Genomic DNA, 21,929 nt, shown 5'->3' on the forward strand with positions numbered 1-21,929 from the left:
TTCCTAACAGGGTTGTCACTGCTGTAAGACGTGACTTGGAAAGCTTATGAGGTGCAACTGAGTACTTACTCAGCTGGAAGTAATAGAGTGATACTTTCACAAGAGCCTTTAAAAACCAAGTGTGCAAGTGATGTAACACCAGTAGATAGAAAAAGGACAGGAAAAACAGCATGTAGAGGAGAGGAATAAAAGGCATTTATGTGAAAAGTAGAACTGTTACTCTAAGGGTTGTTTCTCTTGGATCTTTTGCCTGATAATAACAGTGCATATTTCAGTAACATCCATTTGTGAATTACACTTGGGAGAGCACTAAACACTCATTTAATTTGTAGAACAGCACTAGATGCAATAGCCCAATTTCTCCGCTTCTGCCAGAGTTTATAACAATTTATTTATTTACTTGGTTATTGGAATCACAAGAGGCTGGACTTTAAACCTCTTCTATTGACCAAATCCTGAGATATATAGAAGGGATATAAACACATAATTCACATAATTATGTTGAAACAATGCCATACTAAAACAAACACAGAAATTCATGAGTATTGAAATCACTGTTTCAGCTCTCAGTTTAGGAGATCTAGAAACAGAAACCTTAGAATACACTTGTACATGAAAAGTAAGTGTCAGTCTTAATTTAGAATTTTCTGGTTATTACTGATATAAACAGTACAACAGAAATTTATGTACTTTAAGATATCTTAGAAGATATATCTTAGAATAAAACATGTCCTTAATGTATGGTTATAAAAATATCCATCATAGTATCTGTAGTCAAATATACAAATTAATATATTTACAACGGAACTAACATGCCATAACAGTGTCTTTGCCAAAAACATTTGTCACTTGGCTAGAATAAACAAGTATCTTAAGTTTTTAAAGCCTTTCTGCAGCTCAAAATTCTCATTTATCTCCATGACTGTGTTATATTAAAATGCACAAAAATTCTGCATTTGGGAAAGGGAGATGAGAGAAGATTTTTATATGACCAGAATTCTAAATGGTGTTCAGATGTATGCAGATAACATTACCAGTTTTGCTAGCACAAATTAGGTCGTATTCATTTTTATGGTTTCTGTTACCAAAGGGAAACAAAGGATGACAGCACTCCATTTTGGTTTCTTAAATGCAGAAAAATGAAAATCATAAGTACAATTCAAAGTGGTGCTCATTTGGAAAGCTGAGGAACAATATTTTTCAAAAGGAGAAGTGTTAACATTTCAAACCATTATTTGAAAATTCTTAAGGGAGATGAGAGAAGCAAGGACAGGATAACAGCAACAACGTAAGGTGCACGAGAGTCTTGTAAAGTACAGTGGAGCAAAAAAAGTGTATGTATGTGGGTGGGACATGATGTAAAAGGAAATAAATAAATGAGTCAACAATTACATTTATTGTTTTAAAAATACCCATTAAATTTTATTCCATCATTTTCAGCAGACTTCAGTGGATAACCTTACCATCTCATTCTTGTAATCACAAGTCTTTTTCCCACCATTTTGTTTTCTCCAGAATCAAATCTCATTTGGAAGAGGATCATAAATGTATTAGGGCAAAAGCAACGGCATCCATTTTCTGTTCCTTTTCACTTATCTCGCTACCACATGGGAGTGAGAAAAAGGGGTCACTGCTGCAACTACAGACAGCTCAACGTCAGGTTAGCAGCATTCATTTCCTAACACGCAGGGATCATCAAAGAACTAACTTACCAAAACCATTTCCTTTGCAAGTACATACTCAAGAGAGTCCTGTTAGAATAAGACTGATGATGAACCTTTGAGCGAGACTGAGGATCACCTCAAGACAACACACTGAACAGGCCTGGCATTTACTACAGGTATTTAAAACCATAATCTGGTTGTGGGCAAGCTGGCAGTTTCACAACTTGAGCTCCTGCCACCACAGGAAAATGCCACAGTAGTGGCTATTTCTTATTTCAGAAAGTCCCTTTCATCAACACAGTCTGTAAATAAATGTCCAACACCATAATCTCACCCTCATATGCAACAAGCATTTTTCAAATGTCTTGCTCTCTTTAAGAAAAGGAAAATAAAAATCTGACTTAATTCTACCCTACTTAACTCCTTACCCTTGTTAAAGCATTAAAAATTGTTACTTACTCTCCACTACCATTTCCTAAGATATTCTTGTGAAAAGAGGCTGAGAGCTGGTAAGAGTCTACAGCATGAGCTATGGGATACCAAAGGACTCCATTGTATTTAGTTCCTTCTTAGGAGGCACTTCCTGGACACATTAGGAAACAAGGTGGCAAAAACAGGCCTTCACCTGTTTGTCAAGGATTCCTAAACTGCCATAAAATAACATGTATTAACAGAACCTAGCTAAATCAGTGAAAAAAATTAAATTACCACACTTGATTATGAATAACAGGACTCTGCTCCTTAAAGCAGTCTCACATGAGTTTCTCAAGGGCCACCAAAAGGTGATAAAAAGAAAAATGGATTGTTAAGTTCTTCAAGTGGCCAAAAACCTCTCTACCAGAGTAAGGTACTTTCTGGTTTTTTTCCTAAAGTCTAAAGAGTGGTTGAACCTTTTTAGGTCATGTTTTTGGTAAGCTTCTACTTTCTGCACAGCCATTTAAATTACAAGTACATTTTGTGGTAAAATTTTAATCTACTAAAATATAAATGTGCACAAAAGAAAAACAATTAAGCTTCATCTGCAAAATATATTAAAGCTGCCAATATAAAGTGCACACATGAAAAATTAAGCCTGTAAAAATATATAATGAAAGACATCTGGCACAAATGTCAGCCTTCACATGCTTGTTTTGTCAGCTGTCAAATCATGGTAATATACAATGGTAAAAGGCACACTGACAGCAACATTCCTGGTATTTTAAAGAACAATCATAAAATGCATGCATCTGCATTGCTACCAAAGTAACTGAACAGGGCTGGTGGTCCATGGAAAAATATTCATGCTTAATGCTTCTGAATCTCAAATGAAACTCTGTCCCAAAATATTTCTTTTCCACACAAGGCTTTTTGAAAGAGTTACCTGGAGTTATTGCATGAGTTGTTAGTCATGCAAGCCTTTACAGCTATTGTAGGTAAATACTGTTCCTAAGCAGCAAATGACATGGGGTCAAGGAATGCTTGCCATTCATTGTATATTTACCTTTGTCAATAAGAAAAGTATTTTAAAAACATATGCAAGAGGGAAAAAAAAATTCCTCCCAATAATTCCCTGCTTGACTCCATCTCAAAGAGTTAATTATTTTGGTATATCTTACTGATTTAAAAAAAGCAATGTTTTTCCTCTACATCAAACACGAATTCCAGTTACACTTTGCATTTGAGCACATGAAGCACTAAAACCTCAGGATGTGGTCCCATTACCATCTTACAGTCCATACAGACTAACAAGAAGTTGGAAGGAAAATGAAAATATTATATCGATATAGGTTTTGAACTTATTTGTTTATTTAAAAAATAATGATTGAGAGCAATCATTTGTACCATGGGACAAAAGGGAAAGTTGTCCAAGACTATGCTACCAAGCTGAAGATTTTGTATATCATTATAGTCATCATCTCCTGGAAACCAAAGGAGCAGTAGTAATAAGAGTTAGTCATAAAGACTCCAACCTAGCTTCCTGTTAAATATATAATCATGTTGCAACAAAAACACATTACTTTTAAATAACCATTCCTTAAAAAGTATGCCTGAATTTTTTTCTACTGTAGTCAGGAAGCTAAATCAGGTCTGCGTTTATTCACATACCAGGCCCACTGTGACATTTTATTTAAATGCTGAGGAAAGTGAATGAAGAAAAGTTTTCACTAGAAACTAATTTTATAGTTCGGTTGTTGGGATCCTTTTAATTTGCAAAGTTAATTTCTGCCTCAATGTTATGAAGTAGAAAAGTTTTAGTCTCTCTGAAAATTACTTTCAAATCAGAAGAGGAGACAGATGAGACCTAAGGGATAAAACTATGACTCCTGGCTTTCAAAGACACTGCAGCAGGCTCTGAACTTGGTGAAACCCAGTGGAAGTGACAGACTTTCTTAACTCCGGTAAGAAAATTTTATTAGGTGTTATTTTATAATGTAAGTTGAAGCAAAGTCTTCCAGCCACTGAAATTCAGAAATAATGAAGCCTAGGCTAAAACTGGCTGCAGTACAGCTGGCCTCACCAGGGGTATCAGACCTGACCAAGGGCATCTTCTACCACACAGAAATGTGATGTGCACAAAACTGGCCAGTAACAGCTTGAGTTTGTGACACCTGCCTCTACCATGTTACCATGCAAAGGACTTTTCCTCTCAATCATATTACTGAGAAACACTTAATGTAGACTAACTGCATAAATCTCACTGCTTTCACTCATCCAGACAGCAACTAAGCACATGAAAAAAGTTCTCATAATGGTGTAAGCCTACAATCACTTGTGGCAAAAGATATATACATACACCTCATTCTTTTCAGTAAGTTTTTGTTATCACCAAGACTATTAAAAGGAAGCTTTCCACATGAGCAGTAGCTCAGTGAAATATTACTGCCACTTCAAATGCTTCCTGTATAATATCAAATACCACCAAGGTATTTAATCAGATTGATTATCTGAGGTTGAAACAAACAACTTGCAGCACTGACAGTCAAAATCATTATGTTAGATGTGGGGAAGGACAAATGAAGGCCTGTACTGATCCACTGCCAGAGAACTCTTTTGCCATTTTCTTTCTGCCTCTACTTTGAAAATCAAGAGACTATGGAAAAATAAAAAGGATGTTAAGACATGACATTATGGCTAACTCAAAGATGAAAAACAAGACTACAACTATCAGTAGTAATTTTAATTTTGTACAATGAAAGTATCTGTAACTTGCATGTTTAACCTGAATTTCTCAGTGTATGGAGTTTTTCACATTTTTCTATAAAGAAAGGGAGGTGTAAATTTTAAATACTCATACACATTACAGAGGATTATATTAATACTGTATATGTTTTTTTCAACAGATTTTGAAGCACATAAAACAGTGTCTTCCTCTAACTTATCATCTGATTTTTAATCTAAGTCTTAAACCTCATAATCCCTCTGCTGCATGAAAAGGTGTTTCAATCCCCAGGTGACAAGCAGAGAGTAAGAAGCTTGGAAATTTAGCTTGACAAAATGCACTTGATGGACTTTGTGCCCTCAGCCATACCTCATTTTGCTCCCCCATAATGATTTTCTGATGCCACATGAGGGCTGCCAACAGGTAAGGTCCTTCTTTCACTAACAGGATGACAGTCATATACCTGATGATGTAATTTCCTATACCCTGCAGAGGCACAGCTCCTTTGGGGCAGTGGAAGGGCAAACACACACACATTATCCCACAAACGCACACAAACATGTTTTATCTCAGTTGTGATCACATGGGTTTCACTTCCTTCAGAAATGAGACTAAAAAGGACAAAGGTAGGGAAGACACATAAACGCACAACTATCAGATTCATTTATTCTCACACCTTTTTTATATCTCTCCTGCTCACTTCCTCAGTAATTTTTGGTAAACCTTCCCTGTTACACTGTACCAATCATCAAAGAGAAGCTTGGGAAACATTCTGGCATCCATGTAATTCTTGTAAAAACACTAGGAAGTATAATCCTCTCAAAACAAGGATCCTAGGGAACTAGGGAAGCAGTATTTTGGCTTTTTACCAACCATTTCACAGCAAAGGTAATTAGTAAGTTATATACCACTGGAACCAACACCAGCACAAATCCAGCTTCCCTCACTGCTTGCTCTCTCTTCTAATGATGCCAAGATCGTGACAGGCTTACTTAACATGGTTATTGTTTCCAGTTTCAAACTCTTATACTTAATTAAGTTTGAGCTCTAGATGATCTGTCTTAAGCAGCCAAACAAACCAAAAATACTCCAACTCCATTACATCACCTTTTTCCCCCCTCGCTATAGCAACAATGCATCAGAAACACTTCAGAAAGATTTCATTTCTGTGGAACAGCTAGGATTTGGTAAGTGCATGAGATAAGCCACTTTCAAAATAAATTACACAGCATAACATATGTTTCAGCAACAGTAAGCATCCAGATTCTGGTCAGTCTTTTCATATAAAAAGATCAGTATGTATCAGGAGCAAAAGTCTGTGACAGAAGTCATCTGAAAAAACAACTAGATGAGTAATAAGTTGCATTTCATGCATATTCGGTACAGTCTTCCATCACCTGACAAACTGGAAGAGCTTCCCCTCTGTCTCTTGCACAGAAAGCTATTGCCTTTTGGGATCAAAAAGTATCAGAGATTTGCAAATGCTTTAAAAGTTTTATATAATACATAATCACACATGCCTGTGCACACATACACCCCCATCCTAAAGGAATTCCATGATTTCCATTCAAATGCTGAAAAGATTTGGAAGGGCTGAAAAAGCTGAAAAGACTGAGACAGTGATCAGCATCTCAATACTCCTTTCAAGAGCCAACAGGAAATGATAACTAATGAAAAACTCCAAATATTATTAATACAGGAAAACATGTCCAGCTTTGACAAGCAAAGCAGTCATGGAATAAAAACTTCCATCTTCAGTAGCTGCTAAAACAAACACTCTTTTACAGGCTTTGACAGAGAACAGAATTCATTTCCCCTTTACAGCTGCAGTGTTTCAAAGTCAGTTAAACATCAATGTGACAGCCTTACTAGTGAGAGCTCAGACATTTACTATATTATCTTAGCTGGACATGAGCAGAAAGCAGAGACTGTGAAGGCAGAGAAGGTAGGGGGGAGAGAGGGAAATCAAGATTGTTTTTCTTAAACACCTTATGAAGTGTTCATCTTAGTTTTTGCCAGAGAGTTATTTTTCTTGTTCATTTATTCTGCATTTAAAGACCCAGCTAATACAAACACAGCACAGATCTGGAAGGCAAAAAGTTCACTCGGATGGAGTTTGTTTGCACAGATACTACTGAGCTACCAACTTCTCACTCCGTCATAGTGTGCTTCTACAAATGAAACCCAGTTGATTGAGCTATCATCAATGCCTACAAATTAAACTATCTTATTTGTTGCTAGTCATCACCCTACTGATTTTCTCATTAATATCTAGAAGACACAGTTTAGTCTCTCACCCTAATTTCTGCCATTGACTTTCCTGGGCAGCCCCTACCTCACAAGACCATTGTGAACCTTAACAAATAATGATTTCACACAGAGCAGCAAGCATGCTAAGTACTTAATAGTAAGCAGTTAGGAATATTGGCCAGATGTCAAACCAACCCTAACAATGGCACAGGCCCCTAAATTGAGGATCATGAACAAAGATTAGACACTAAATAACTGTAGTAGCCATTTGCAAATTGAGGTTCTGTGGAAAGCTGGCTGCTCACATGATTATGGTCCTGTCTACTTCCAGGTGTTCAATTACATTAAACGAAATTAAAAATACATCAATACATGTACTTACTACTGGTTTCACATGAAAGCAGTTGTTGCCATTGGGGGAAATGCTGCGATCACAAAGAGAAAATGTCTTATGAATTACTTACATAAATGGTTTGCTGAGTGACTAGTTCTTTCACAACAAATGATACCTACAATACTGAAAAGTTTTCTATTTGGATTGTGAACATATTTATCACTTCTCTGTGCATGCTATAAGCAAGCTTGAAAAAAAAAAGAAAAATCTGCATTTCTTCTTTTATTCTTAGTGGTGTTTTGTACATAAATACTGAAGAAAAGGCACATCTGAAATACAGCTTAAACTACATATCTACTGTTAAAAAATAAAATGGAGAGAAAACAGTAGCTAGCAAAAACGAAACACTGTCACATGAAACAGTCTGTTTAAATTACGTTATGTGGTATTCTTTTCTTCTTCTTTGAGCCAAGTTGGAATTTTAGAGCAAAGCTGAGGATTTGTGGCCATTTCATTTGGCAAAACATGTAACCTTATATTCAGGAAATCTCCAAATCTTAGCTAATCAGAGTTTGAGCCACCTTTCACCTTCTGAGGGGTCACTTCAGTTAAGGGGAAGAGAAATCAAGATGGACTTCATCTGCCAATAATAAAATCACTCTTCTTCACTCTTCACAGAAGCCCAAATCTGATGATTTCTATTTCACAGTAATACTTTGAAGTTTCTGTCTGGCCATTGACTGACTCCCCACACTCCCCTAAGACACTTTGGTTAATATTTCCTCCCTAGGAAAAAAACAAGAGAAGCAAATTAAATGCTCCCTAACAAAAGCTTTTTTACCTGTGCTTCTCTAAGCCATCCTCCTCCCCAAAAGCTTGAATGAGTGAGCTCCAGGGAATGCTGCCCAAGCCAGACTCAGGAGATGAGCTGGCCTGTAACTCTGTCTACCACAGAGAGATGGTGTGTTTTGATTTAACCATTTGCTTGTTAAATTTTAGTGTTTGGAGGGCTGCAGAGGTTTTTTGGTGCTGTGCTGCTGCACTCGCCTCACTCCGGCACCACTATTTTTAGTAACCAGCAAATGGGAGCCTGTAGGACCTCTCCTATCACCAGAAAGCTATCCAGCTTGAAGTGGACAAGCAGCCCAGCTCATGCATGCTAGCAATTCTTCAGATAGAGGCTTGCAAGCCCAGCCCTGCCTGCTTCTGCTGCAACTAGCACTTCCTTACATCCATTTTAATGCAAGAGAGGTATTTTTTTTTTCCTTTTGTAAACAAACCTTTGATCAAAATACTGTAAAATAAACTGTGTCCTTTCTCTCTTTATTAACCTTATTGCACTATGTTAGTTACATATGTGCCAGCTCTTAGAGAGCACAAAAAATCTCTCATATCCTAAAAAAATTCCCTTCCCCTGCATGTGTACAAAACTGATGACTATGCTGTTTTACCTAGTATTTCCTCCCAAAATTGAAAATCCTCAGATTTGGTCAAGACTCTAATTTCCATATCAATTACCAACTTCAGAAACATGATACAAGACATTGAAATACAATTCAAAATTTATTTCAAATCGATAAATATCTAACTACATCATAATAAATATAGCTGCATTAATTTTAAAAAGGAACAAAATTTTCTCAGAAGCAACAGTAAGTAAATTCTGTTAAATATGCAATTTAAACTATCTATAGACCCAGTTACTCAAACCAGAAATCTTAAGTGAAATCCAGGCACGTGGTGTGTGGCAATGGAAAGTTCTGTAGGACGGGCTACACTCAGAACAGTGCTGGAGCTGAGCCCACAATTCAAGTCAAAACTGATGTCAAAAAGTCTTGTGAATTTTCTCAGTATAAGCAATGCACACGGCACAGCTTGTCTCCATTCACTACTCCTCATCATTAAAAATGATGCATTATGCTAAGATTTCATTGTCTTAATTTATATCCTATAACATCACAAACTATAGATGTTTTTTAAACATTCAACTTAACTTGTAAGACAGAGAAGTAAGCTGGGATATGACTAGTTTTGTTATGACTTCTAAAGGTGAAGTGTGGCTGAAAAAAATGTAGCAACAACATGTACCAAATTTCCAATATGAAATAGTAAAAAGTAAAATGTTCGAGTGAATTAATTTTTAACTGAAATTCCCCTGCTTTTACTCCCCCAAATTCAAAAAATATTTTACTCCCCCAAATTCAAAAAGTTACTAAATAACTGCCAAATACTCCCTTCACGTATGACACAGCAAAAAACAGTTGAGTACTTGTATTTCAATAATTTGCAAATTAATTTTAAACGTTTTGGCAGGATAAACTTTACATGCATAAACTTGCAAAATATACAATCTGCTTCTTTATCTACTTATAAAAAGCAGAACTCCCTTCAGTTCCAGTCACGTGAATTAAATTTCATAATCAATTTTATTATGAAAAAAATACAGATTCTTCCTGTTGGGGCACAAAACATTTATGCAAATAGAAGAAACACAAAACAAAAACTTCTCCATGCGTAAATAACACTGAAGACAAAACAAATAGTAAAACCCTAACACCAACTCCCCTCCCCGGTTAAAGAAGACATTTCCCCCTTATCCCTCAATTATATTAATCTCCAATTAGAAAACTGATGGTCACTAAAAAAAAAACCACAACAAAAAAAGAAAAACAAAACAAAATGACCCCAAACCAACAAACCCAAAAAAACCCCAACAAAACCAAAAACCAAACAACAAAAAGACCTTAATCACCACCCTACAATTTCAACCTTAAGTTAGATCTTAAAAATAAGCCCCATTCATACAAGACCTTAGTCATCAGGTCACAATCCTAATTTAAAACAACAAATTTTCCCTTTTAGTTCCATTATAAGGTGATAGCTAGCACCTCTAGTAATTTAAAGACATCCCATTTTCCTTGAGGTTAACCAGACAGCAAATCAAATAATCCCACAGAGGATTCAGAGCAGGCTTGACCCATTATTGAAGTGTTAAATTAGAATTTCAAAGAGTAACTCCATAGTCACCCTTCACAGGGATAATTTTTAATTCTTCTCCTGTGAAATGTGAAGTTAAGTCAATACTTGGTGTTTTATCTCATAACAAAAGCAGACAAAAATACTGCTAACTCAAAACAATCTAGGTTGATTCTTGTTTAATAAAACAGCAAAAGGCCACTGCTTCAATGTTTTAATAGGCAAGTTCTCTCTAGCATTTTTTTTGAATTTCAGTATTAATTCACATTGGTAGAGAGAAGCAGGCATTTTATTTACATTTTATGAAATTAAATACATAAATATATTTATTTTCTCAACACAATCCACAAATGCCAATGAATCAGAATTTTGCATATGGAGAAAATAATGAGGATTGACCCCATTTTACAGCTAAGAAAATGAGGAACTTAAGCTCAAGTGATTTGTTTAGTACAGTTCTGGCAAACCTAGCACTGAAGAAAAAGCCCCTGATTCTCTAGCGCAAGGTCCATCCCTGCTGTTACTGCAACTTCATTCCCATGGGTAACATTATAGGGAAAATTCAATCACACGCAGGGGCAAATATTCCAAGTCCCCAAATTCTAAAAAACATTCCTGCCATCTCATGTAAACTATTGGTGGAATTTAAAAAAAAAATTGTCAACAATATGTTAAATTTTTGTAGCTGACCCTAAGCCAGCTTAAATAAATCATTTTAGCTGCCTGCTCAACACAACAGCAGAAGCTTAGCACAGCAAGAGCCACAGAACCTGTCACCAGCATGGTGTAAGAGTGGTTGGTATCACCTGGATCCTAAACAAATCAACAAGACAGAACTAAAAACTGATACTGCAACCAGTACAAATTACAACATAGAAAAAAAACCACACACAAAACCTCTACACATTTTTAATTATTAAAATATGCAATAAGAAGTCTCATGTTGTTGCAGATTTATTCTCCTCCTCAAGACATAGTCTGTGTAAGAAAATACCAGTTCCCTTTTACTGACTTCCTTCCCTGCTAGTGGTAAGCAAAATCATTTAAAAACCAATAAAACACAACGTTGTCTTTACATTCAGCTAATGCAAGTGAAATATTAGCAGAAGCCGGTTTGACCTAATATTGGATTTTACATTTTCATCTTTCCTGTACTGCCAGTTAGCTCAAACTTTCTGCAAGAAACCTTATTTCCCTTCTCAGAATCTCATCTCTTAAAAAAAGTCCCTACTCCCCTGAGGAAATTCTAAGGGCAGGGTCACAGTCGTCCTTTCTCAGCTTCCGCAATACAACTTGAGTAGAAATTATTTACACAAGTGTAACAGAACTGAGTACAGCTCATTTATGAAGAAGTTACCACTGTGCTTATACAGCAATATTTCTACAAAATCAGAACAGTAAGGACAGTCTCCAAATCATGTCAAAAGCAAGAAAAGTTATAGCTTATGGCCATTCCCACCATAACACATAACACATAATTTAAACCCTTAGTGGGTTTAAATTTTTAAGAGTTCAATTCTACCATTGCTGGCCACTTTATACATAGTTCACATTTTTACTTCTCAATTGCTCTGAGATATCTAAATAGGTCTCATTTTGATCTTTTCAGGTTTTCAAAATTTCATCAGTTTTACACAGGAAAATACGTCACACTGACCTTAGCAACAGATTTGGAAAGAAAAGATGGCATAAGCAGCGGCAACCACGTGAAACTTTAATTGTATTACATCTTTGTAGTCAAATGCATCCATTTAATTATGGACAATCATACATCTGATACAAGAAGTAGAGCTGTGCTTATAATGAATTTTTTATTTCAGCCGCTGAACAGAAAAAACACATATTTTAAAACTGTTACAAGTTGTGCAAATAGTCAATTCACCAGGAAAAAATGCCCTTGTTTCAGATAGCTTACTTCACGTCGAAGTAGGGTAAGCTATTCAAAGCATTAAGAACATCCACAAGGGGATGTAATTGCTAAATATATCTGTGAATGTATACCTTAGCTTCCTTTGCAGTACCTTCTCTGAGAAGAAAACCTTATGGGTAGCAGATAAATAAATTACATCTATAAAAGAAGGCATGAGAAGAAACTACTGCCCTTTACTGTAGGACACATGGAACAGACAGAATGATCACCTCCAGTGGAGGAAAACCACTTCTCTGACAAAGTATTTACATACCAGTAAAGAAAGCGGAGCTATTCCAGAGGCAGCAAAGCTCTGCCCAGAAACACTGAGCAACCCAGAGAAAGCAGCCATCTCCTGAGAGGAAGGAGACCCAAAAGCAAATCTCTGCTCTGAATCGGGAGCAGCGCAATTCCCTCCTCCATCTTGTGCGCCCAGATCCCAGTGCTCAGAAGGCGGAGGCCTGCTGCTATCGCCCGCAGCCTCTCCCTGCTTCAGCAAAGATGGGTGCAGCCCCAGCGCCCAGGCCTGCTGGTGCATTCGCAGGCACAGCCCCTGCAGTCACCCCGGGTGAAGCGGGTGACACTCCGGGCCACAGCTGTAAAACACTGGCGACCTGCCCGTCCCCAGCTTGGCACAATGGGGAGAGGCAGGGCCACCCTGGTCCCACGAGCAGCCAGGGAGTGAGACCAGGGGCTAGGACGCAGGGAGCCATCTGACCCATGAGCTGTCCCTCTACCCAGGGCACAGGCTGTGCCACAGAGATGGTGGCCCTGCAAGAGGCCTGTCCTTGCACCCTGCAACCGCTCCCACTCAGAGCTGTACCCACAGCCACGCGGGTGGCTTTCCTGTGGCTTACTGACTGCAGAGTCTTGCTGTGACTCTAGCCTTGAAATCCAAAACTTCATTTCAGAATTTCCTAAGTGAGCCACTACAGCATTTCTGATTAGCAGGGACTTTTACCCCCTTCCTCAATGAAGCTACTCATGAAATTCCAGCCAACTCATTAACAGCTTTACACTGGCCAAAAATAAATTTTCAATGAGCAATTCCCCCTCAAAATACACACAGACACAAATAAGTTCAACTCTCTAGAAAGCGTCTCACAATCATGGATCAAGTTGTCATGACACAAAACGTGGGACTATCCTGAAGCTTTACGAGATTGTATCAGAAGACCACAAAACAGTTTTCCTGGAAGCTGGGGGCAGAAGAAAATAGCTCAGAAACTGAGTGATGAAGCAAATAAGAGGACGAGTAAGTAAGATGCAACTTTGATAACTACTGTTACTGGAATCAAGTTCAGCAGCAGCAGGCTGCTAGGGTTTTTTTCCCCTTTAAGTGCCCACAGTACCTAAACAGGACCAGAGCACCATATGCATGGTTCCATGCCTGTATTCAAAAATAAATACATACTATTGTGAAACATATGTGCTATACACAAAGCACATTTGGCACTAAACAACTAAGGCTGAAAATTAATAGAACAAATCTATTTAACCATTTAGGTTGTGGCACATCGCCTGTGGTAGCATGGTTGGGGTGTGACAGTGGTGGAATAGCAAGTGATATTTCATATAAGATGGTCTGGTTTGGGGTATTTTGGCTTCTGTAGATTTGTATTCAGTATGTTTTAAGTGTGGCAACAATAGTGTCATACAATTTGACTCGCTGGTAGTGGTTCCTCAAATATTTCAAAGTTGATGTAGTGGGCTGAGCATGGTCAGATGCCAGACACACACCCAAGACCTCTCTCTCACTCCTTTCTGCAAATGGACAGGGGAAAGAAAGTATAACAACGAGTTCATGAGTTGAGATAAGGACTGGGAAGGATCACCCACCAAACACCATCACAGGCAAAACAGGTTAGAATCAGAGATATTAACTTAATTTTCAGAGATATTAACTTTATTGCTAACAAAATCAGAGAAGGATAACAAGAAGTAAAACAAAATCTTAAAAACACCTTCCCCTCCCCCTTCCTTCCTCCCCAGCTCTGCGTTCTCCCCCATCAGTTCAGGAAGAGACAGAATGGGGGTTAGGGTCAGGTCATCGCCTGTTGTCTCTGCCACTGTTTAGGAAGTGGAGTCCTTCCCCTGCTCCAACATGGGGTCCCTCCCATGGGAAAGACTTCTCCAAGAACTCCTCTAAAGTGAGTCCATCTCAGGAGCAACAGTTCTCTACAAACTGCTAAAATCTGAGTCCATCCCATGGGCAACAGTCTTTCCCAAACTGCTGCAGTTTAGGTCACTCTTCCATGGGGTGCAGTCCTTCAAGGACAGGCTGTTCCCCAGCGGGACCGCCACAGGATATCAAGTCCTACCAAAAACCTGCTCTAGCATGGGCTCCTCTCTCCATAGGTCTGCAGGTCCCTTCCAGGACCCTGCTCCAGCATGGGCCTCCCACAGGATCACAGCCTCATCTCAGGCACCCACCTGCTCCAGGGTGGGGGTCCTCTACAGGCTGCAGGATCTCTGCATCCCCATGGATCTCCACGGGCTGCAGGGGCAGAGCTGCTTCACCATGGTCTCACCACGGGATGCAGAGGAACCCCAGCCCAGAGCACCTCCTGGCCCTCCTTTTGCACTGACTTTGGCGTCTGCACACTGCACATTTGTTCCTCTTACACATTCCTGCCCTGCTCTTCTCTGATAGCAATTACAACTGTGCAAGGATTTTTTTTTTCCCTCTTCTTAAATGTTCTCTCAGAGGCATATCCCCCATTCCAAACTGGTCCAGCCTTGACCAGTAGCAGGTCTGTCTTTGGCAGTGCCAGGGGTTACTGGCATAAGTGCCAGTAACTCGCTGAGCACACTCACTGTTACACAAGAAGGAAGTTTCTCAAAGAATCTACCTGCTACCAAAGCTTGGGCACGAAAACCCAATACAGCTGATCAAGAGCCTAGAGCTCGGATATTGACAAAAGAGTAAGCTCATGAGGAAGGAAAGACTAAAATCACAGTCAGGGACAAGAAATATTTTAAACATTAGTAGTCATGCATCAAGCTCTATGTGCCATCAGCTGCAGATAAACCCTATTCCACCACAGGATACATTCTGGAAGTTACATACTGTAATTTGAGACAGAAAAAGTTTTACATGAGTCTGTTCAGCAGGACTAAGCAATAAAAACACAGTTAACCAGGATCTGTGAAGAGAAGCCAAGCAAAAAACCACATCTGAAAACTGAAAGGCCATAAAAATTAACCCAAGTGAAATTTCATGTGCTGGCCACCTACTTTTAGAGAAATGTTGATGGTTTCATCCCATTTTAAAATACTATTATACACTGTGTCACCACACAGTAGTTTCAAGCTCACAACCAGAAGAAAGCAATGTAGGGGATGTCTCTCTCTCTTAAAGCACTAAAATAGGTACCTAGAGATTGAAGGACAAAAGAATCCAAGGCAAAAAGGGATTTCCAATTCTATGTGTTACTCATAAGGATAATGTTTTAAAGTTTAAGTGAGAACATTCAAATATAAGCTAAGAAAAACATGCTGCAAAAAAAAAGTGAATAGAAACATTTTAATTCCTCCTGACACTACTACAGCTTCCCTCAAGGAAAAACCTAATTGCAATACCTACTATGAAACTAATTCTTTTCTCAATTCTAATTTTAAATATTCCTAGTTTGCCTATTGTTGTCATTTTGAAAGATACAGTGTACAGAGAATGCTGTAGTTTATTGATTTGGGATTACTGAAGGAAGAAAAATGCTGATAATGAAAAAAAGGCAAAATCTGGATCATAAAAACTGATGTTGGAATAGGAGAACAGAGCATATTCTTCATTTATCATGGTCACAGTTGCAAATAAAGTTTTAGCAACACACTTACACACATACTGTAACAAATACTGTGTACAGAAGAGTGACAGTACCCTTTTTTTTGGTTGTGGTGAGATGACTAAAGGAGGTTTCTGTAACATACTTGAACAGTTAGAGCCCTGCACAATGATACTGTAATACTCACCAATATTTCTAAATTATTTTCATAATACTGAACTCCTGTGACTTATCTAGGACCTTTCATCTGAATTTTTCAACATACAAAGTTTGTTTTAAAAAGAAAACCTGTAATTTCTTGGCAGTCCAGTTAATATAAAAGCAAATTAATGAGAGAGAAAAACATTGTACAAGACTTTGTATTATAATCATCTACAAATTTCCTTACCATTATAGCAGATAAGTCTTCTGAGCCTAACATCCCCACATTGTGGTATCAGAAAAATTCACCCACTTTAAATGTACACAAATATCCATGAACCGCAAAGTATTGTACTATAATGCTGTCAAATAAACAGACTACTGGAATTCAATTTCCAGAAAGCCAAGGCAAAATCTACTGGCCTTCATCTGAAATACCAGTACCATTTCCAAGCCCTGTATTTAATTAATACTATTTACTGTCAAGAGCCAAGCCGTGTAAATATTTCACTCTTCCCAATTCAGGGACTAAAGGCAGGCCCAGAGGAAAATCTGCCCAAGTAAATGCATCTCATCTTCTTTGATGATGCAAGTGCTCAGTTGTCCTGTTCTTGACCCCTCTAGAATTCTGAGGCTCCAATACTGGTGATACAATGTCATCAATCTATATATAAAATATACATTGATTTTCCACAGATGATAATGACAGCTATTTCTTTTGCTAATGCTAATACAGTATAACTTTGTTCATATAAAAAGGTTCCTATCAAGGTAAGAAATGAAAAATCTTAGCAAAGTCCATTACAAAGTCAAAACCAATATTTAAGAAGTGAATAAAATCAAGTTAGCAATCCCATTTCCTAAATATTTTTTATTTATCTCACTGAAACTGCAATGTTCAAAATAATCTTCCAGGATATAACTACATACAAAAGGCCAGCTTCAATCAATTGAATGAGCATTTTCAACAGTCCTGGATATATATTAAGTTTGGTTCCATCAATGCAGTAAAAAGTTCACTGACAGAGCACTCCATTTAAATCCGTTTACAGTAGTTAATGAGTTTTACATATATAAGAATAGTTTAATCCAGCTTTACAATGAATTTGAACATTGTGGCCTCAAAACTATGAAAGTACTTTAAAAGTACTTTTATTACTAACAAATCTAGTTCTGCTAGTTGCAAGCATAAGATTTCTCTCTAGAGGACTCTAGATTTTCATAAAATTTAAAGGAAAGAAATGCAATATACTACATTCCTGTAAATTTCAACTTTTCCACAAAATAATGTTTTTCATAAACTCCCAGTTCCAATTTTAGGGGAAAAAATCTTTTAGGGGGCAATTGTATAAATCTCAATAGATGCTCATTTCCTAATACTTCAGTTCTCATCATACCACCCACACAGAACTTCAGTCTCAAATTAGGAGTATCATTTTAACGCTGATTACATTAAATTCACCATAATCAAGCATCCACTTTTACAAGCATCTTCACAGGCAATTCATGTTAACTTATGTCACTACTGAACGGCAGTGACTGAACACAGAATAATCTTATCACATTTCATGCAAGACACAACTCCCTGGTTTTGAGGTCTAGCAATGAAAACACATTCCCTTTATTTATCACAAACCAATTCAACGCAGATTAAGTATCCTTCACAGAGAAGACCAAATTCATTAAAGACAACACATACCAATATATTATTTCAGCTATTTCAGAAACACAGCTTCTGTGGGAATTAGGGTGCTCTGAACTGACACCAGGGTTCTAGGTAAGCACCACTCCAGCTCTGCTTTGCAAGCTCACATAAGCTAGCTCTGCCTTATTCAGGTTTGATACTTGGAATCTACTGTAAGTTCCTCATTTGCATCTTTAAATTAATACCCAAGGCTCTTAAAATTTGTTCCTATATAAGGCAGTTTTATTTTCAGTATTGCACTTTATTTTCTGAGAGCATTCCCTTTACACAAACATGTATTAGGAGAACACAGTCAAAAATGAGACATTTGTCAGAATTTTCTGTATCTACTACAGCTGTAAACAACAAGCACTATAACTCAGAATGAAAAGACTCACAAATATTTTCTACCACACTTGACACTAACTGCAACACAAACGACAATGAAATCACTACAAAGTTAGATGGAAACAGACTCTCCAGATCAAGAGCGACAGAAAACTGAGATTTCTCTAATCTATGTTCTTTTTGCTGAGAAATATTCCTTTCAAAGCAAAACACTTCATGAAAAAAGGAGAGAGAGAGGGAGATAAAAAACACTTTCTGACTGGTAACTTTTAGACTGGAAATTAAAACAGATTTTGTATCTGTTTGGGTTTTTTTTTAAGTCTAAACTCACCATCATTCTAATTGCATTCCCTTTTTTGTGAGCACACAGCAGCTGCTACCCACTACCTCAACTAATATAAAAAATAGACCAAATAAGCTTTAACTAGTAGGTTCATTTGCCAAAAAACTTGATACAGTGGTAGACAAGCTGAATGTGCACAATTTCAGTCATGGTGCAGTCTTGCAGCATACAGTCAAAACCAACATCTATAATTCCACAAGCAACACTAGTCAAAAGCCAAGGCCTGGATTTCTTAAATGACACTCCAACTGATGTATCCTTCCAACACCAGTATAATTTCAGACGGGTATACTGGTGAAAATAAAGAGCTACAGCTCTTTGAACTTGCAACAGAGAAGGTGAACATGCAAGTATGTCAAATAATAGGACTGAAGCCCTAGACATTCAAAACTCAATAGAAAGATTTCCAAGGATTCAATAGAATCCAAATTTTAAACTATTCTTTGGCTTATGGAACCTATTTTTGCTGAACTGTCTATAACAGGAACACAGAGATAACCACACACTTTAAAGCAAAAGGATATTTTGAGTGAAAACTATCTCTCTGCTTCATCCTTGCCCTATAAATCCTTTCATGACATCCATTTTTTTACAGTGGTTTATTCCTCAATGTCATCACCACAGACTTCATATACAAATATTCATGTCATATTTGCTCTTATTAAAGGCTTTGAATTTCCTAAACACAGAAACTGTGATTTGGTCAGCATGTGTGAAGTTACCAGATTATTTTCTATCACTGTATCAACCAAATCTATAGTTTTGTTGCAGAATGTAACAACACTAAGGAAAAGACAAGTTGGGTTTGTTTTTTTTTTTTTTCTCCACATAAATTAATTAGGAAAAAAACCCCAAGTAATTATATGGAAATTGCTTTTTATTTTCATATTTCCCTAATGCATTCGGTTTTCTAATCGAAAATTGAAATTGAGACAACTGAAAACAAACATACAATCAACTTGACAACAAAATTTCATGTTCTCTATAGAGAATCCTGGCAGTGACATTTTTCTCTTTATTAAATACACCTAACTCATTCTCAGTGCTATTCACTAGGAAAACAATACTTTAGAGTATATGCATTTTTTTTAACAATTTGCTTAAATTATTACAAAAGCAGATCATTATTGAGAAGACCTACACAAGTACCTTATGATAATGCAGTCCAGGTAAGTAGTGTAAATAAATAATAACTAATATGGTGTAAGTAATATGTGTAAATAAGTAATAACATCTCTGTGGCATTTTCAAGTTAGTATAAAACAAAAACAAATTATTAACGAGAATTATAAACTTCATTGAATAGAATGAACTCCAGAGTGTTTTATCTGAACTGAAAAGGGAAAAGACAGAAAAAAGCACTGGAAAACTGCTTAACCTGTTTTCTCATTCACTGATGCTAGAAAATTAGGAAAGTTTGAAGAAAAGCATTGTTAGTTTTCAAAAACTGCTGAACATAATTAACAAAAGAGGAAATGATACTTGATGTGGGCTTACATAATTTTACCCATATTTGGTTGGCATTTTATAAACAGTCATCCCCCAAACAACTAAAAACTCTTTCAGCAGGCTCATTTCCCACCTCTATATTTAGTGTGCAAGCCTCAAAAATACATATTTCTGACCTTAATAAGTCACTCTATGTGTTAAAAGACAACATTTATTCATGAGTAGACTGAAAAGGTTCTCACATAAAATCTCAAATGCGTATTTGCTGTAAAAGATTTATACCAAGTGAATATACTGATATATCAAACATACCTAAAATAAAACCACAGCATTTATATTCTACTTTCTTTCACTGCACTACCAAACTATTATTAGTCTGCATTTAAACAATCCGCAGGGGTCTCTTTTTCTAATTCTCAGTAGTATTATCCCTTCCTGAGAGCAGAGTTAAACAGGCACAGCACTGCTTGATGGAGTCGTAAGACAGTAATTCTTGAGCAACAAGCAGTTTAAGTCATCAGTGTCATTATACCAATTTCAACCCTCAATTTAAGTAATTTATTAGTGCACAGAGTTGGATGGAAAAGCTTATATTATTTCATATTCAACCTTTGCCATAAGACAGACCATAATCAGCACATCCGAAAAATGTCAATTCCTTAGTTACAGTATAAAATATCAAACAAACCTAATGGGAAAGGCTGAAGGGATCAACATGCGTTATTCTTTCTCAGCAGAAAGTCCCATTCCTAGTCCTGGCACCAAAGCAAGGACTCTCTGCTTCCATAACCAGTCTCACCTTTATTTTCAAAGTTTCCAAAATGTTAGTCTTTCCACTCTGTGTACAGTATCCCATGTTACTTAAAACCAAGGTTTGTTCTGCTGTATCCACACAATCAATTTAAGACATCTCACATCAAACTCCCCAGTGAAGAAGATAAAACTGCAACACAATCCAATTAAATGCAATAGGATATAGGCAACTCACCAACACTCAGCGATGCAGACAATGATTTCTAGGGGCTGTGTATGCAGGGTGCCTCACTGCTCAGATACATCTCAAGTATGCTAGGAAAAAATTTGAGAGAAAAATATTAGTCTACTTTTTTTTGGAGATGGGCATAGAAGAACAAAAATATGATGTTTAGCACATTGCCGTTTTAAGCAAAACACAGCGAGGGAAACATAAACTTTGTGGAGCGTTATCTGCTTTTCCAGACATAACTACAACCCCCTTCCAGCTGCACAATCACTCCAGTCACACAACTTCCTTTCTACCTGCTGCCTACTGCAAATTCACAGTGATAGCAGCTAAAATGTTTACATTAACTTACACAGTACACAGCCTCTATTTTCACAAAAGAATCTGTGAGAACTCTGTAAGTGCTTGGTTCCTTTTTTGGTTGACTGCTTGATTTGACAGCACATTAGTTTCAAATCTCTAAAAAGGAGAAACTGGTGTTCTTTCAAGCATTATTATAAGTTGCATGTACAGAAGCATGTTTCTTCTCTCAGCCTCCACTTAAAATACTCCTGACCCAAGTGACAAGCATCAGTGAACAGAAAGCCTTTCACTCATATGGAGTCCCATAAAGCAGTGAAGAGTCCACAGAACAGTGGCCATACACTGCACAGCAAAATAATTCCTTCAAGGCAGGAGGAATGTGCCACTGCCCACACAAATATTATACCTGAATTTCTGTTTGTAGGTCAAAGAGCACTTTATGACAAATGTACCCAAGCAAACCCCCAAAGAAGAGTTTTCTACTTTCCTATTCTGACAAACAAAAAGGCAGAACATACAGCAAATGAGAACACAAATAAAATGAGAGATACGCTACAAGAATCATCAGCAAAAAAAACCACCATACACTAATTATGTCTCGAGAGTAGCAGAATTTACAATC

General features: G+C 37.2%; 1 protein-coding gene across 2 annotated transcripts in view; it reads right to left on the minus strand.

The window, feature by feature from the left end:
- NCOA2 (nuclear receptor coactivator 2) overlaps positions 1–21,929 on the minus strand; it is a 190,624-nt gene that overhangs the window by 159,146 nt on the left and 9,549 nt on the right. For both annotated transcript variants that reach the window (XM_038127371.1, XM_038127372.1), the window contains exon 2: positions 21,011–21,090. The gene's annotated coding sequence lies outside the window, so the exon portion shown is untranslated. The remainder of the gene's footprint in view (positions 1–21,010; positions 21,091–21,929) is intronic.

This window comes from Motacilla alba, chromosome 2, assembly GCF_015832195.1.
Source record: "Motacilla alba alba isolate MOTALB_02 chromosome 2, Motacilla_alba_V1.0_pri, whole genome shotgun sequence".
Taxonomy (NCBI): domain Eukaryota; kingdom Metazoa; phylum Chordata; class Aves; order Passeriformes; family Motacillidae; genus Motacilla; species Motacilla alba.